This window comes from Microcaecilia unicolor, chromosome 2, assembly GCF_901765095.1.
Source record: "Microcaecilia unicolor chromosome 2, aMicUni1.1, whole genome shotgun sequence".
NCBI classification, from domain to species: domain Eukaryota; kingdom Metazoa; phylum Chordata; class Amphibia; order Gymnophiona; family Siphonopidae; genus Microcaecilia; species Microcaecilia unicolor.
The window spans coordinates 372,751,210-372,769,633 of NC_044032.1; positions in this window are offsets into that span (position 1 = coordinate 372,751,210).

Sequence of the window (18,424 nt, forward strand, 5' to 3'; positions counted from 1 at the left end):
CCCAGTAAGGGGTCTGAGGGGGAAAATTGCTGTGCATTAATTGTCATAAATCTGATATATGTTAGGTCATTAGCAAATAGAGTAGACAAAAAGAAACTGAATATTTAAGGAGCTTAAAAGAGGTTAAACATTCCTCACTTCCTTCTAATATGTAAACAACAAACACTTAAAAAAAAGAAAGATGTGGACAGAGGTTCAACAGAAGTTTGGTGGCTGTCCAAATAACTGGTTTTTTTTGTTTTTTTTTGGGGGGGAGAGGTCATTTTTGTGCACTTGGTGAAAAGAGCTCATAGCTCTCATGGAATATGGGTGGGTGGGGGGTTGTCCAACTGCTCAGATCAACTTTGGCTCTTTATTCACCATCTTGGCCAATCTGGTGCTTCCAGTAAGCCCTTGTCAAGGTGTTATTTTATAAAGTGCATTTTCAGGGTGGGTGTGCAGAGATATGTCTGATAAAGTTTAGCAAGGATCTGAAAATGCCATTGGAAGTATGACTGGATATCTTATACTGTCATCTCCTGATTTTTTCTTTCTTTTTTTTTTGTATGTGTTTGTGTATTATCATGATATGTCTTGTTTGTAGTAATTTATTTCTAATGTACTGTTAGCTACTTTGGATTGATAGGCCAAAAATGAAATAAATAAATAAATAAATAAGTAAATATGATATGTAGCTCTGGTCACACGGAAATCACATGCAGCTTAGTAAAAAGGCCCTAAGTTACTTATAAAGTTACCCCCATGGAGAGTAATTTTATAAATCTCTTTCTTAGGTAGAACACTTATTTACACACATACATGGGCTCCTAAAACACCTACTGGTGTAAAAGACTGTACCATGACATGATGGCTTGCATTTTGCTAGTTGGCATATAGAGGGGCAGAGTTTGGATGGAGCTGCATGCACATGCATAGAGTATAAAGTGTGCTAATCTGTATGTGTACTTACACGGTCCAGGCACAGATATTTACACTGGCTCTCAAGCACATGCAAATGTCCACATCTGCTAGCTAGGTGTGATTTCTGCCTCTTACACTAGGATGCAATAAAGACACATAGGAATTTGTTGCCAGAGAATGTTGGAACAGTGGTCAGTGTATCTGGGTTAAAAAAAAAAAAGGTTTGGACAAATTCCTGGAGGAAAAGTCCATAGTCTGCTATTGAGATAGACATGGGGAAGCCATTGCTTGTCCCCTGGGATCAGTAGCATGAATCTTGCTACTATTTGGGTTTCTGCCATGTACTTGTGACCTGAATTGGCCACTATTGGAGGCAGGATACTGGGCTGGATGGACGATTGGTCTGACCCAGTATGGCTATTCTTACATCTTTTTAAAATAGCATCTAAGTAGGTGCCTACTTACCCCCATCGACCAGATGCCTTGTTATAAAAATACTTTCTTTATGTTCAGCATTCTCCTTTTGATCTTCCTATGAATCCATTCTTCTACACAGGAATATGACAGACTGACTTACATGCTGCTGACACAGTATCTTTAAAAGCACTGCTTTTTTCGTGTCTGCAAGCAGAAACAAGTCTGATTTGGTTTAAAATACAAGGTATGAAAAGGTTTGGCGTACATTTAATATTCAGATAGTTTCATGGAGAGCTGTTAAGAACCTAATCTGCTTACACAGAATGAGAAACAATCCTTACCAAATCAGGCACTAAGATAGGGCTCAGGCAATGCCTGTATGTTTAAACACCCTTATTAATCTTATCAGAAACAGAAAGTAATGATGAACAGGCATTTATACATACAGTATCAAACCAGCATATCCAACAGCCAGCCCTCAAAATCTAGAAACCAACCCACTGTAAGCCCCATCACCCCCTCTCCCTGCCCCACATCCAAAAAGAAACATACTTAAGACATGGGACCCGGGCGGGCCATACACGACCAGTAACTAAGCCTCTAAGTCGTTCAAAAGAGTAGAGCACATCTGAGCTATGAGAGTGTCCAGAAATGATATCCAGAGCTTAAGAAATCTCTGTTCATAGCATATGCGACGTGCACACACTGAAAGTCTCTCCTTCCTTAATAACTCATGCACTTGGTAATGCCACTGCACCAAGGTTGGAGGCCCAGGATGGATCCACTGAAGACGGAGGCAATGTTTCATAATTAAAAAGGATTTACACAAAAAGAGTCCTGAAATTTTAGACCCCTCTCTAATCATGGTTACATCATCTAACAGGCTTGCAGGGATATTGTCCAATTGCACTTATAGATGCTGGCCAAATTGTCACCCAGAACTGACGTATTGGAGCACAGTTCCAAATACAATGCTTGTACACAGCGTCTACAGCACCACATTTCACACAGGCCCCATCCATGGGGCAACCCATCTTTTTAGCGTTGGCAGGGTGGATATACATATTGAAAAGAAATTTGTAGTGGAGTTCTTGTAACTGTATACTTTCCACTAAAAGAGGAACTTACTGGAGACTCGCTAGAAAGTGATTGATGTCCTGCTAGCCAAAGTCTGTAATCCAGAGAGCTACCATGTGATGCAAAGGGTGGAGAGCTTGCGGCTTCACGTATGCTTTATAAAAACGACCAACCAAAACCTTTACAAAGACTGGAAGTGGCCAATGATCATTGAATGCAGATTCCTGAAAAGCAGCTTGAAAATCCTGGAACAAAGGAAACATGTAATGACAAAGCTGCATGTAGGGATACCAGTCTACCTGTTGTAAGTCATAGAGGTGGCGCACTGAGCAAAAGGGCAGAAGCGCGGGACTATCGTCCTCCACCAAATGCTGAAGCAGAGTCAGGCTCTGAGTGGGGATCCATTAAGCTCGGCATAAAGTCAGCATTGCCCAAAATAGGCAAGTATTTAGAACAGCAAGCTGGTAAGGGAAATACCTCCGAAAATGAAACCAAGTCTTGAAGTCTCAGCAGCCATTTTGAAGAAACAGCTGTAGTGAGAAGGTCAGCTGCAACGGGCAGGAAAGAGGGGTTCTTTCCTGCCCTGCAGAGACTATTAAACCATCAGGGTACATTAAGGTACTTTTGGGGATGGCACCCTGACTTAGGGCAGGAGGGATGGAGTCATGGTGGTGGGTGGGTGGAGGGAGGGAGCTGTAAAAATGTTGGATGGAGTGTGAGTGTAGGGAGGGAGGCTGGAAAAAAGATTGGTGAGGGGGACGTATATGGGGTGGAAGTGAAAAAGGGGAAATACAGGACGTGGATAGAAGAGGATGGAGAGGAGAGGAGAGGGGGACATGCTGCTCATGGATAAGAGGAAAACGGAAGAGGAACATACTGCTTACGGATGTTGCTTTTTTGGAAATGTACATATTTTCTAATTTTGTATTTTGTCGAGTATAGAATTAAATACAATTCTGTTACTTTTGGGAAGTAGACCAGGCACTCTGGGGACAAATCAAGGAAACTTCAAATTTATTTATTTATTTACTTACTTACTTACTTGAGACTTGCTATACAAGGGGTCAAAATGGCTTCTATTCAGTTTACAATAAAAGCAATTAACTGCCATGAAAAAGAATGTACAGTCAAAGAAACACATAAAGTACTAGTGAGTTGAGGAGTAAGCAGTTGCAAAGAGGTGGGTTTTCTCAATGAAACAATATTTATTGATAGAAGACTCGACACAGCACTGTGTTTCAGCCAAAAGCCTGCCTCAGGAGTCTTTCTATTAAAATTGGAGAGTAAAACCGTCCAATGGTAAATGTGGCAAAAGGCATTGATAATACGTGGTCTTACAAAAAAAAAAAACCTTTTGGAGAAAACTGCAAACTGAGCGTAATCGTACTTACAAAGTGATTGGCAATCTTCCTGCTTGGCTCCCAGGATGGGTTAACCCTTTCTATCCACTGGAGTATAGTCTCAGTTAATGCTCTTGTTAGCCTTAGGTTATTGGACCTGATCAGGATACCCCCTCTCATCACGGGTCCTGGCAGAGGTGAAGGCAACAAAAGACCATGTTGTTCAGCAAAGCAACAGTTTTTATTACATCTTAACTCCACCCCTAAATGACATCCCCTTTCATTCAACTCCCAATGCTTCCCTCTGGGCTGGGTTCTCTAACCCCCCCCCCCCCCCCCAACTCTCTCTGAAGAGTTCTCTGAACCAGTTGAGTAATCCCCTGGGGAAATTCATACACTCCATCAATCCTAATTTACCAGGGGAATTACAATAGGATCCCAGGTTCAGCTCCCATAGCACACATTTTATAGAATATGCCTAATATTCCGCGTGGTTTATAGAATACAGCAAGCGTCCATCCGTGTGACTAAATTTAGTCACGGGCAGTTATGTCAAGTAAAATTCGATGCAAATGCCGATGCCTAAATTAGGTGCAAAGCAGGTGTATTCTAAAACAGTTCACATAGATTTTAGAAACGCTCATGCTACGCCCATGACCACGCCCCTTTTCAACTGTGTGACTTAGAATTTATGAGTACGTTGTAGAATACGCTTAGACAGTTCTGCGTGTAAAATCTAATTAATGCCAATTAGTGTCAGTTGCTTGTTAAGTGGCAGTTATTAAGTTCATGTATTACTATAATTCTTCCAATTTCTTACTCAGGAACTTTCATGTATTACCATAATTTATTCTTCCTTAACATATATATGCACATGATATATATCTATACCATGATCTGTTCACGTATGTATGTTATGTTATGTTACATGTATGTTACCATGTATGTATGCAACTTAACACATTACCATTTGTAATTCTGTTACCCGGAAATGGCAACCGCCATTACGGCAAATGTAAGCCACATTGAGCCTGCAAATTGTTGGGAAAATGTGGGATACAAATGCTACAAATAAATAAATTAATTAATTAATTAATTAAGGGGCCCTTTTACTAAGCCACAGTAAAAAGTGGCCTGCGGCAGTTTAGGCGCATGTATTAGGCGTGCGCTGGACCTTTTTTTACTGCATCTGCAAAAAGTTTTTTTTTAAATGTGACAGAAAAAGGGGATGTGGTGAAACTGAAACCAGCAAGCGTCTAAAACCAATCTGAGCCCTTAAAACCACCCATTGATCTAGAGGTAAAGGTTCATGCGCTACTCGCACTGTGACTGGTCGGCACATGCCAACTGCCTATTACCACCGGAAATGGCGTGCTTGGGAGGAAATAAATAATTCATCCAGGCATTGTGGGTACTTGCCAAATCTGAAATTACCGCTTGGGGGTGCTGTGGCCTGGTGGTATTCTCATTTGGGTGCGTGCCGCATGCACGTAGAGCCTACTTCGTGTGCAGAAAATCCGTGCCACTCCCCATCCCAAAACATATTTTGAAATCCCTGAATAATGCACACTTAATATGCACTGAGGCAGACTACTGCAAAATGCTTTAACGCGTTTTGCAGTAGGATTTGTTTCCATGTTGAGCACGTTAGCCCTTAATGCAGTTTAGTACAAGGGCTCCGGTATGCATTAGGAAGTTTAGCCCTTAATTTTGCAAGTTGTTCTGAGGAGTTTTGCTGTTGGAAACTTGAATATTCCAAACCATAAGATTTTAGGCTACAATTAAACATTAATGTGGCATAAAAAGATAAATATAATTAGAAAAATATCTTTTGGGAATCCAGATTAACTATAATAACCAGATGACTTTTTCATTCTTGTGCATGTTGTACATGTATCTCTGTTGTATTTCTTTTAAAATATTTATGTGCCACCAGTTCACTTGTTAGTTCTTGGCAGCCGGTGATGAGGAGAATGATCCAAGTCACCTTATTTTCTAACGCTTCTTACTCTCTTACCTATCCATAAATGTTCCATCTTTGCTTATACCTTACACTGTCAATTAAAATGTTCTATTACATATTGTGTTGACATTGTAAGTAGTATACTATCCAGCTTATAATTGAAAAAGAAAAACGTCTATATTGCGACCCAAATCGGGAGATAGACGTTTATCTCACAAAAACGAATAAAGCAGTATAATCGAAATCCGAATTTGGATGTTTTCAACTGCACTCCGTCGCGGATGCGGACAAAGTTGATGGGGGTGTGTCGAAGGCGTGGTGAAGGCGGAACTGGGGCGTGGTTATCGGGCGATCAGAGATGGGCGCCTTTCGCCGATAATGGAAGAAAAATATGCGTTTTTAGCGAGAATTTAGGGCACTTTTCCTGGACCCTGTTTTTCCACGAATAAGGCCCCAAAAAGTGCCCTAAATGACCAGATGACCACTGGAGGGAATCGGGGGTGACCTCCCCTGACTCCCCCAGTGGTCACAAACCTCCTCCCACCACAAAATATGCCGTTTCACAACTTTTTATTTTCACCCTCAAATGTCATACCCACCTCCCTGGCAGCAGTATGCAGGTCACTGGAGCAGTTATTAGGGGGTGCAGTGGACTTCAGGCAGGTGGACCCAGGCCCACCCCCCCCCACCTGTTACACTTGTGCTGGTAAATGGGAGCCCTCCAAACCGCCCCCCAAACCCATTGTACCCACATGTAGGTGCCCCCCTTCACCCCTTAGGGCTATAGTAATGGTGTAGACTTGTGGGCAGTGGGTTTTGAGGGGGATTTGGGGGGCTCAACACACAAGGGAAGGGTGCTATGCACCTGGGAGCTGTTTTACTTTTTTTTTTTTTTGTAAAAGTGCCCCCTAGGGTGCCCGGTTGGTGTCCTGGCATGTGAGGGGGACCAGTGCACTACGAATCCTGGCCCCTCCCACGAATAAATGTCTTGGAGTTATTCATTTTTGAGCTGGGCGCTTTCATTTTCCATTATCGCTGAAAAACAAAAACGCCCAGCTCAAAAAAAGATAAACGTCCATGTTTTTCGAAAATACGGTTTGGTCCGCCCCTTCACGGACCCGTTCTCGGAGATAAACGCCCATGGAGATAGACGTTTTTGTTCGATTATGCCCCTTCACGCCATACTTTGTATTGTTGTTTGGATATTTTTACTGCTGTAATTGCCTATTGCTTGTGTTTGATCTATTCTTACTGATCTGAGTGAATTCCTTCAAAAAGGCAGTAAATAAATCCTAATAAATAAAATAAATAAAGAAAGAAAGAAATACATCTTTATCATGTAGAGAACTTGTGAGACTCTGAGCTTCTTTAAACCTAACAAATGATGTTGAAATAATGCAAGTGTGTTGTCTAATTAAATAAATACTGTACTTCAGTACATAAGTATTGCCATACTGGTACAGACCAAAGGTCCATCAAGCCCAGCATCCTCTTTCCAACAGTGACCAATCAAGGTCACAAATACCTGGCAAGATCCCCAAAAAGTACAAAACATTTTATGCTGCTTATCCCAGAAAAAATGGATTTTCCCTAAGTCCAATTTATTAATGGTCTATGGATTTTTCCTTTAGGGAGCTGTCCAAACCTTTTTTAAACTTTGCTAAGATAACCACCATTACCACATTCTATGGCAATGAATCCCAGAGTTTAATTACACATTGAGTGAAGAAAACTTTTCTTTGATTCATATTTACTAGTATTTTTGTGAAAGCGTAAACAGATGCTTCACGTCTACCCATTCCACTCCACTCATTATTTGATAGACCTCTATCATATCTCCCCTTAGCTGTCTTTTCTCCAAGCAGAAGAGCCCTAGCCGCTTTAGTCTTTCCTCATAGAGAAGTCATGCCATCCCCTTTACAACTTTTCGCGCCCTTCTCTGCACCTTTTCTAATTCCACTATATCTTTTTTGAGATGCGGTGACCAGAATTGAACACAATATTTGAGATGTGGTCACACCATGGAGTGATACAAAGGCATTATAACATTCTCATTTTTGTTTTCTATTCCTTTCCTAATAATACCTAACATTCTATTTGCTTTCTAAGCCGCAGCAGCAAACTGAGCAGAAGGTTTCAACATATCATCAACAACGACACCTAGATCCCATTCTTGATCGGTGACTCCTAATGTGGAACCTTGCATGACGTAGCTATAATTTGGGTTCCTCTTTCCCACATGCATCACTTTGCACTTGCTCACATTAAATGTCATCTGCCATTTAGATGCCCAGTCTCCCAGTTTCCTAAGGTCCTCTTGCAATTTTTCACAATCCTCCTGTGATTTAACGAGTTTGAATAACTTTGTGTCGTCATCAAATGTAATTACTTCACTAGTTACTCCCATCTCTAGGTCATTTATAAATATGTTAAAAAGCAGCAGTCCCAGCACAGACCCCTGGGGAACCCCACTAACTACCCTTCTCCATTGAGAATGCTGACCATTTAACCCTACTCTGTTTTCTGTTAACCAGTATTTAATCCACAATAGGACAGTACCTTCTATCCCATGACTCTCTAATTTCCTCTGGAGTCTTTCATGAGGTACTTTGTCAAATGCCTTCTGAAAATCCAGATACACAATATCAACCAGCTCACCTTTATCCACATGTTTGTTCACCCCTTCAAAGAAATGTAATAGATTAGTGAGGCAAGATTTCCCTTCACTAAACACATGTTGGCTTTGTCTCATTTATCCATGCTTTTGAATATGCTCTGTAATTTTGTTCTTTATAATAGTCTCTACCATTTTGCCCGGCACCAATGTCAGACTCACTGGTTTATAATTTCCCGATCTCCTCTGGAACCTTTTTTAAAAATCGCTTTACATTGGCCACCCTCCAATCTTCCGGTATCACACTCGATTTTAAGGACAAATTACATATTACTAACATTAGTTCCGCAAGTTCATTTTTCAGTTCTATCTATGAATACCATCTGGTCCAGGAGATTTGCTACTCTTCAATTTGTAGAACTGCCCCATTACATCCTCCAGGTTTATAGAGATTTCATTCAGTTTCTCCGACTCATCTGCTTTGAATACCATTTCTGGCACCGGTATCTCTTCCAAATCTTCCTCGGTGAAGACCGAAGCAAAGAATTCATTTAATCTCTCCGCTATGGCTTTGTCTTCCATGATCACCCCTTTTACCCCTCAGTCATCTAGTGGTCCAACCGATTCTTTTGCCAGCTTCCTGCTTTTAATATACCTAAAAAAGTTTTTTACTATGTGTTTTTGCCTCCAACGCAATCTTTTTTTCAAAGTCCCTCTTTGCCTTCGTTATCAGCGCTTTGCATTTGACTTGACATTCCTTATGCTGTTTCTTAATATTTTCAGTTGGTTCCTTCTTCCATTTTCTGAAGGATTTTCTTGTAGCTCTAATAGCTTCCTTCACCTCACTTTTTAACCATACCGGATGTTGTTTGGTCTTCCTTCCACCTTTTTTAATGCGCAGAATATATTTGGCCTGGACTTCCAGGATAGTGTTTTTGAACAGCATCCATGCCTGATGTAAATTTTTGACCCTTGCAGCTGAGTGAGTAAGCCTGTTGCTCTGTGAAGCTGGGTAGAGGGGCACATCAGGGCTGAGAGGTGATTTATACCCAGTGCTCCTAGATCCTTTCTCAACAGAAGAAAATGATGGTCTTTCAGAGACCTTTGTGAAGGTGCAGAGACCCAGGAACAAGGAAAGGGCAAGATCCATATATTAGTTCTCTGCTGAATGGGGCACCCCAGTTCTGGGGAGGCTCAGGCAGGGGTCTTCCATCTACTATGGCTACCTTCCCTTTGAGTTGATCCTTACTCTGTTGTTGGCCACCAGAACTTAGCTGCCCGAAGCCTGGAGCCCAGCATAGTGTACCAGAATCCAGGAAAACCCAGGAAGAAATCAGGAATCACATGCACACAGGGATGTGCCAAGAAGACTTGGTAGAGAAGCAAGGACAGAGCACAGTAGAGGCTGGTACCAGTTCAAGGAAGCTGTTGCAGAGAAGAATCCAAATTGGAGATGCAACAAGGAAACCAAAGCATTATGTGACACTGAAAAGGAGCAGAGCAAGCTGCAAAGAAGCCAAACAAAGACTGGGTTTTTTTTGTTTGTTTTGTTTTAAAGACGGATGCTACAGGAAGAAGATGATCTCTGGGAGAACATGGCAGGTATAAAGTGGATTGAGATAGCTTATTAGACTCTTGGATCTTGTTGACACCTACTGGTGGGAGGTCACAGGTTCATCTGGGTATTGAGCCACCTGCTGGCTGGTGACAGATCCTCACACTCTTGGGCTTCTAGAGATCTTTTTGTACTTCCCAATTCAAAGAATGAAATAATTGCACAGAATTGAGTTATTCCCAGGGCTGGTTCTAGACATTCAGGGGCTCAGGGCAGAAACCGGGTAGGGGCATCAAAAGCTGGTCTTCAGCCTATGCCTCCTTCAGCTTGAGGCATACTTGGGGCCCCCTATAGTATGGAGGCCCAGGGCAATTGCCCTGTTTGCTACCCTCTAATGCCGGCCCTGGTTATTCCAAATTAAAAGTTCACTGGGGTACTTGTTAAATTTGAATGACTTAACAGGCAGTACATTTCTAGTGTAATATCAATATAGAAAATAAAAATCCAGTCCAGTCTAAAGGTTTATTCGATTTGTTTAGACTACTGTACGAAGAACGTTACAGTTACCGCAATGCACTTTAGGATTTTGGTCAATGATGAACAGAGGATCTTTTTCAAGACCCGTTTCAGCTCTGTTAGATGAGTATCATCGAGGAGCTCTGTGAGGCCTTTTTTCCTAAAAAAAATCATCATTACACTCACAGCTGCCACACTACTGGATACGTGTGGGTTTTTTTCATTCAGTGAGGATATCTTTTAGTTGTTATTATTATCACCTAAATCTGGTACGCTGGGGATTTCTTCCTCCGAACTCCAGGACTTGAAGTTATCAGTTTTGGAGGGGGACAGAAAGGGAAGAAATAGAACAGTCAACATTTTAAATCTAAGGGATGTCCCATTAACCACTTACTCCCTGTTCTCTAAAATGGGGTGGAAATTACAGCTGTAGAATGGTGACTGACAATGTCCTTGAAGCCATTCTGACCAGCATTCTATTGGTATCACTTGTGAAACAGATTGAAGCATATTAACAGTTGGACTGTGCAGAAGTGGCATCTCCCACATGGAACGAAGTAGCCCTGCCGTCCAGTGCAATTTTTTTTTCTGAGATGAATGGATAGAGCCATATATCTACATTTAAAATTCTATCAGTCATCTCTGTAAGGAAGGAAAACAAAATGGCGTCCTTTATATCCTGCAATTCTAAAGCATAAGGTCTGTTAGGAAGTAAAAATGTGTTTGTATTTAATATCAGAACTGGGATAAAGGCCATGGAAACATTGTGTTTTAGCTTAGAATATGTTAACAGGAATACATTCTGGGGTTTTTTTTCTCCATTCTTAAGGACACAAAATCTGCTTGCTATGCTCTGCCAGAAGCAAACCCTTAATACCTCCTGTATTCTTGAATCATTTCATGAAACTGAGGCCTTTTGAGTCTTGCTTTGTTTCTTAGAACAAATGGCAAGATTTTCGGAACTGTAGCCACTTTTGTTGTTTGCAAATTCCACAGGCTTTCAAAATTAATCAACATTCACATTCTGGGCTCTACGGCACAATCGGTCATTATGTCAGCAGCTGCCCAGGGAGCCTCACTTAAACTCATTCAGGCAAATAATAAGCATCAGGACAAGGGCTTCTGCATTAGAAAAAGCTCTTCAGGAGCAGAGTAATATGGGGATCCTCTCCTTTTCATCACTTCTTGTGCTAAAAGCTAACCACAGGTTGCAGCACAGCTCCCCACCATTGACATTATACCTCTGAAGATGTAACCCCCTTCTACAGAAATGAACACCATTTCTGTCGACCCATATCGGAAGGTCTTTCCATTTATCTTGTCGTAGAAAGAAAGAAAGAAACTTTTATTATGACACCACTTTTTGTGTACTGGTTGTGATCATGAGTTTTGAGCAATTTTAGGGCACTCCTGGTTTTCTGATGTGTACTCTGAAGTATTTTTGAAAGGGTACAGCTAAATAGCAGCAAGAGCCATTAAGGAAATATCTGTGAATTGTCAGACTAATCTACTGTAAATAATCTACTGAATTAAGATATATACATTTTATAAGAACACAGACATTTTCTTACGGACCCGTTTTCCGAAGGCTGAAAAGGAAATTGGATTTTTAAGTAAAATGTTTTCCACTATGCTGTGAGCTGCCTCAATAAATGTGCAAAGTTTCAGGGCCACATTGCAGAACCTAGAGGCTAGGTCTGTACTTTCTTTTTTACAGATTTGTATAGAAGTCTCCATGTTGTATCATTTTCAGTTAATTGTTGCTGTGCATTTCTCCTGCTTTGTCCTTTAAAAAGCAACCAAAAATAGCCTTCACAGACTAACAACAATACTTAAGGAGAACCTTGAAAAGAGTTCTCTAAGATGGGCGTTTTTTTTCTGGTTTACAATGTGAGCATTCACCAAAGTTTTGGTTTCACAACTGCTCTTATACAGATTGAATTATTTGTAAGTTTTCTGCCCAGATTAAACTTCCACCTAACTTCTTCTTCCCTCCCCCGCACTGTAGGTGTGATTTCTAGAGTACCCCTACGCACCTTTTTTTCGGCACTGATTTTTTTTAGATGCCATTTATAGAATCCCCACCACCATATGCGGATTCTTGCAAATTGAATATGCAGCAGAAGTTAGCAATGAGGATAAACTAGATTTTATGCATGCATGAGTAAACTGCTTTTTAAAAGTCAAATATGGCCTTTTCGTCTTGAACTAATCTATGCACAATGTTGTCACCCTCTGCTGAACACTTAGGGCTCCTTTTACAGAGTGGCACTACCGATTAGCGTTCGCTGAATGGGAAGAAGCCCATGGGGATTGAATGGGCTTCTTGCCGCTAATTGGTAGCACTGCTTTGTAAAAGGGAGTCCTTAATATTTTTCAAAATGGGTTCATGAAAACATGGTGCTCAGCCAAGGAACTAAAAGAAAATGCTAGTTTCACTTGACTTACTATCAGTTCCTGTGCTTCTCTTGTCTGATTTAAGAATGGTGTTTTGACTATTAAAATACAACAGAGAAGGGTTACATTCAGATAAGTGGATTTATTATATTTCTATCAGAAATTGACATATTTCCCCTTAATGTCTTTGTTGAATCTGGGTGAGCTAAGATACCTCTTGAAATGTTCATTGTATCAAATATGGAGACTAAAAAAATATTTTTTTGTTGTTATAGTAATACTTGATTTAACACAGTATTTCGCTGAACACATCAAGATTTCACTTGTAATCACATAGGTGAGAGTCCAGTGATCTCTTCATAGGCACCATATTCTACCATGACTTAGGTGGTCTGTGAAAAATACAACTACCTTCAAATGGCTTTACTTCTTGCGCTTTCAATGAAATCACTCTAAACTATGTTCGTATGGGTGTCTCTAGCGTTAGCGCACGCTAATTTTTAGTGTGTGCTAAAAAGTTTGCATGTACAGTGCGGCTTAGTAAACAAGGCCCAAAGCCAAAAAAAATCCCAATTTACCAACCATGGTTTTCATTCAAGCAGGTAGGTATCCAGAAAAGACATGAATTGCCAACTGCTCATCAGGGGTATCCTGAGCTGGAATTATGCCCTGTGTGACACACCCCCTATCACCCCTCATCCCACTCTCTACACACGTGGTAATTTCATTTTTGGCGCGCGTTCAATACGCGTGGCTGAAACATAATTTTTATTTTCTGCCATGCACATTTGATGTGCGCCGAGTGGCATTTGGCATGTGTAAGTGATTACCGCCCGGTTAACACGTGAGTCTTTACCACTAGGTCAGTGACTGGCGGTAAGGTCTCAGACCCAAAATGGACGCGTGGCAATTTTCATTTTGCCACACATCCATTGTCTGCAAAATGTTTAAAAAAGGCCTTTTTTACAGGTGTGCTGAAAAATGATTCTGTGTGCGCCCAAAACCTATACTACCGCAGGCCATTTTTCAGAGCATCTTAGTAAAAGGACCCCCTAGTTTCCAAGTGTGCTTTGAAAGTCAGTGCATGCAAAATTGATTTAATGTATGTCAGCCTATGAATTTAAAACATGCAAAATCAATTTCTATGTGTTAAAATGTATTGGATTTGTATTAACAAAGAAAAAAAAATGAAATAAACCATAAAATAAAAGTTTGGACATTGGGAAAAAGTATGAAAATGAACTCAGATGAACTGAAAACATTTTCGGTGCACATTCTTATCCTTGACTTACTTGGACTAGCAACATATAGCAATGGAAATTATGTTTATGAGGTTAACAGTAAAATAACATGCCTTAACATTAGCCCACGTTGATAACTTCCCCTCTAACTGCTGAATAGCTCATTTACAGCTGAATATTTGAAATTATTTTTCTTTGGTTAAGTTGTTAATTCTGGCCATCCCTATATATTTTTGGAATACTTTTGTTCATCATAGAAATATCTGAAAGGAAGGAGGAAAAGAAAGCAAACTACTTTGACAAAAGCCTGTCAGTCTGTAGTGTGGGTGCTGGTCTGATGCTGCTCTCTCAGGATGGAACTACATGTGGTGTCAAAGAAAGCAAAACCCCAGGGAATAGTCAAAACTAATTAAAGCTGAAGGGTTTTCTTGAATTGCAGAAAAGAAATAGTGAGTATGTTATCAATCACTCTTTTCCTTCTTGCCAAGTTAACCTTCAATACACACTGAAAATATTTAGGCAAATTCCACTGTGGGAAATCAGTACACGTCAATGAGTATACCATACATCAGTATTAAAAGGTGTGTCAGATATTTTGAGTTTTCCATGTCAGAAGGAATGGTTAAATATGGAAAGATTTCTACTGCATGGCTGAGGGGGAAAGTTATCAATGTGGGCTACCGCTAAAATGTATTATTTTACCACTAACTTGTGTTATTTTAGTACAGGTTGAGGCCTAGTTCCTAATTACTGGGATTAACAGCTACATAAGGGGCCCTTTTACTAAGCCACATGGAGGGGCATAATCGAACGGCGCTGGCCATCTATATGGCTGGCGTCGCAAAGAGCAGTCCCAAACCGTATTATCAAAAAAGATGGCCGGCCATCTTTCATTTCGATAATACGATTGGGGCTGGCCAAATGTCAGGGTTGGCTGGGTTTGAGATGGCCGGCATCAGTTTTCGCCAATAATGGAAACTAATGCCGGCGATCTCAAACCCGGCCAAATCCAAGGCATTTGGTCATGGGAGGAGCCAGCATTTGTAGTGCACTGGTCCCCCTGACATGCCAGGACACCAACCGGGCACCCTAGGGGGCACTGCAGTGGACTTCAAAAATAGCTCCCAGGTGCATAGCTCCCTTACCTTGGGTGCTGAGCCCCCCAAATCCCCCCAAAACCCACTCCCCACAACTGTACACCACTACCATAGCCCTTAGGGATGAAGGGGGTCACCTACATGTTGGTACAGTGGGCTTTGGAAGACTTAACATTTTACCACCACAAGTGTAATAGGTAGGGGGGGGGGGTAGGCCTGGGTCCACCTGCCTGAAGTGCACTGCACCCACTAAATACTGCTCCAGGGACCTGCATACTGCTGTCAGGGAGCTGGGTATGATATTTGAGGCTGGCATAGAGGCTGGCAAAAAATATATATTTTTTTTTTGGGTGGGAGGGGGTTGGTGACCACTAGGGGAGTAAGGGGAGGCCATCCCCGATTCCCTCCGGTGGTCATTTGGTCAGATGGGGCACCTTTTTGAAGCTTGGTCCTGAAAAAAAAGGGACCAGGTGAAGCCGGCGAAATGCTCATCAGGGCCGCCATTATCGGGCGAAGCCGGCCATCTCATGACCATGCCCTCATCTTGCCCCTGTCCTGCCTTCGCTACCATACCGACACGCCCCCTTGGAGTTTGGCTGGCTCCGCGATGGAAAGCATTTGGCGCCGGCCAAAATCAGCTTTCAATTATACCGATTTGGTCGGGTTCAGGAGATCGCCGGCCATCTCCCGATTTGTGTAGTAAGATGGCCGGCGATCTCCTTCAAAAATAAGCAGGATAGGCACCTACGTGCGCCCAACATGCATTTATTTGGAATTGCCGCCCGGCTGCCGTGTGGCCCAGGCAGTAATTTCATTTTTTACATGCGTCTACTACGCGCGCTTGAAAATAATTTTTATTTTCCAGCGTGCGGTGCTAGCTGGGCAGCAAAAGGCATTGTACGTGCATAGACCATTACCGCCCGGTTAACGCGTGAGACCTTACTGCTAAATCAATGGGTGGCGGTAAGGCATCAGACCCAAAATGGATGCGTGCCAATTTTCATTTTGCCACATGTCCATTTTTGTCCAAAATTTTAAAAAGGCATTTTTTTATAGGTGTGCTGGAAAATGGATCTGCGCACATCCAAAACACGCGCCTACACCAGTGCAGGCCATTTTTCAGCACACCTTAGTAAAAGGACCCCATATACTTCTTAATGGTAAGCCACATTGATAATATTCCATCTAAATTTAGGAGCCTTGTTAGGTGCCTATTTTCAACCCATAAACACCTAAATTCTGCTGAAAATAGGCATTTTACTTAAGAACCCTAAAACTGAAATACCCAAATTTAGGATTGCTATTCTGTTACCAACATATAGAGAGGGCAAATGTAAAAAGTCTTTCTATAGTTAAAGCTGGTTTGCTATTCCCTGGATTCTATAAAGGGTGCCCAAAGTTGTTCATGGATCCTAGATCCACATGCAAAGTAAAGCCATTATAGAATAGGATCATTTACGTGCCCAACTGCCATCGGTTACGTGCCAGCATTTACACCAGGTTTGAGCTGGCACAAGTCCTCTTATCCAAAGTTGGGTGCAGGAATCTGCGCTAAATCCTGTTCGATAAAGATTGCTGCGTGTCTGAAAATGCTTTGTTGCATTTGCTGACTGCTGTGTTATTTGCTGACACTGTGGTTATTCTCCATGTCGCTTTTGCATTGATAGAGTTGTGACCCGCGAGGAAGGCACATTGCTGAAACACAGTCTGTGTTGGGTCTGAACTGTTTATGCAACTTTTATTGCAGAATAAACTTTTTATTTTGAAGATTTTGGACTTCTGGTCGTCCTTGGAACTTGTTCCTTCCACTCCCTGTTTGTCTGATTGCTGTGGAAGCATTCAACGCCCCCCCCCTTTTATTGTTTGGATTTACTTTTGTGGGATTTGTCATGTCCTTTCAGACATACATTTGGGCCTGTCACTACTGGTTGCACATATAAGGAGCGGTTTTAGAAGGGAAAATATAGGTGTACTTTCCTTTTTCTAGAATGGTTTAGACCAGCCACGTCCACTTACACAGCGGGCTCCAAAATCACCTCCTTACCTAATATAGGTGCATAGTGATGGAAATCAGCATTGTGGGCTAATTTGAAAGAGTCATTACTGAGTGTATATGTCAATATACACACAGAAAATGGTTCTTATAATGACAGTGCAAGTGTAAAAATGACACATAGAGGCGTATTTTCAAAGCACTTAGACTTACAAAGTTACATATGGTAACCTATGGAACTTTGTAAGTCTAAGTGCTTTGAAAATGAGCCCCACAGTGGCATAAACATTTGCACTTTTACTGTAGGCATGACTTGGGGCACATTCTAGGCAGAACATGGATGGAGTTTGCAAATACATGCATTGATTATAAAATATGGTAATCTATGCACCTATTTGCAAACTTTGTATATGGACATATAAACCTGCTCTGTGTCTTTATAACAGAGGTGTAGCTGCGGGTAGGCCATGCTTAGCTCAGGCCCACCCAGTGCTGGCACCCCACATCAACATCTCTCCTCCTCTGCATCCTGGCATCTGTCTGCCCTTGACTGAACCCCATCCCTCCCTGGCGCCTACAGTGATTCAATTATTGCTGCCTGGTCCAGCCTTGCATGCTTCCATTGGCCAGGTCCCGCTCTGGCTTTCATCATTTCCTGTCTGGTGGGACCCTGCTGATGGAAGCCTGCAGGGCCGGCGCAGGCAGCAATAATTGAATCACTGCAGGCGCCGGGGACGCCTGTAAGGTACACCAGGGTGGGATGGGGTTCAGCGACAAGTGGGCAGATGCCGGGACACTGTGGAGGAGCAGAGATGTTGATGTGGGGTAGGTGAAAAAATATCTCCCTTGGGGTGGGGGGGGGGGGGGCTGTGGAGTGCCGTGCAGTGGAAGGGCCCATCTAAGTTAGCTCTGGGCCCATCCAAAATACTGGGTATGGCTACGCCACTGCCTTATAAAATAGTGTCTAAATAAGCAATTACTTGGCCTTGTAACCTTTGCACCCTGTTATAATGATACTAATTATTTCTCTGGACTTGGCTTCAGTCCTGACCTTGCCCAGCTTTTTACAGTTACCAGATTCAGAAACCTAGTCCATTCAGAACTCTGCTGCACGTCTTATCTTCCGCCTGGACCGATATACTCATATCACCCCTCTCCTCAAGTCACTTCACTGGCTTCCAATCAGGTACCGCATACAGTTCAAACTTCTGCTACTAACCTACAAATGCACTCGATCTGCAGCCCCTCCTTACCTCTCAACCCTCATCTCCCCTTACGTTCCTACCCGTAACCTCCGCTCTCAAGACAAATCCC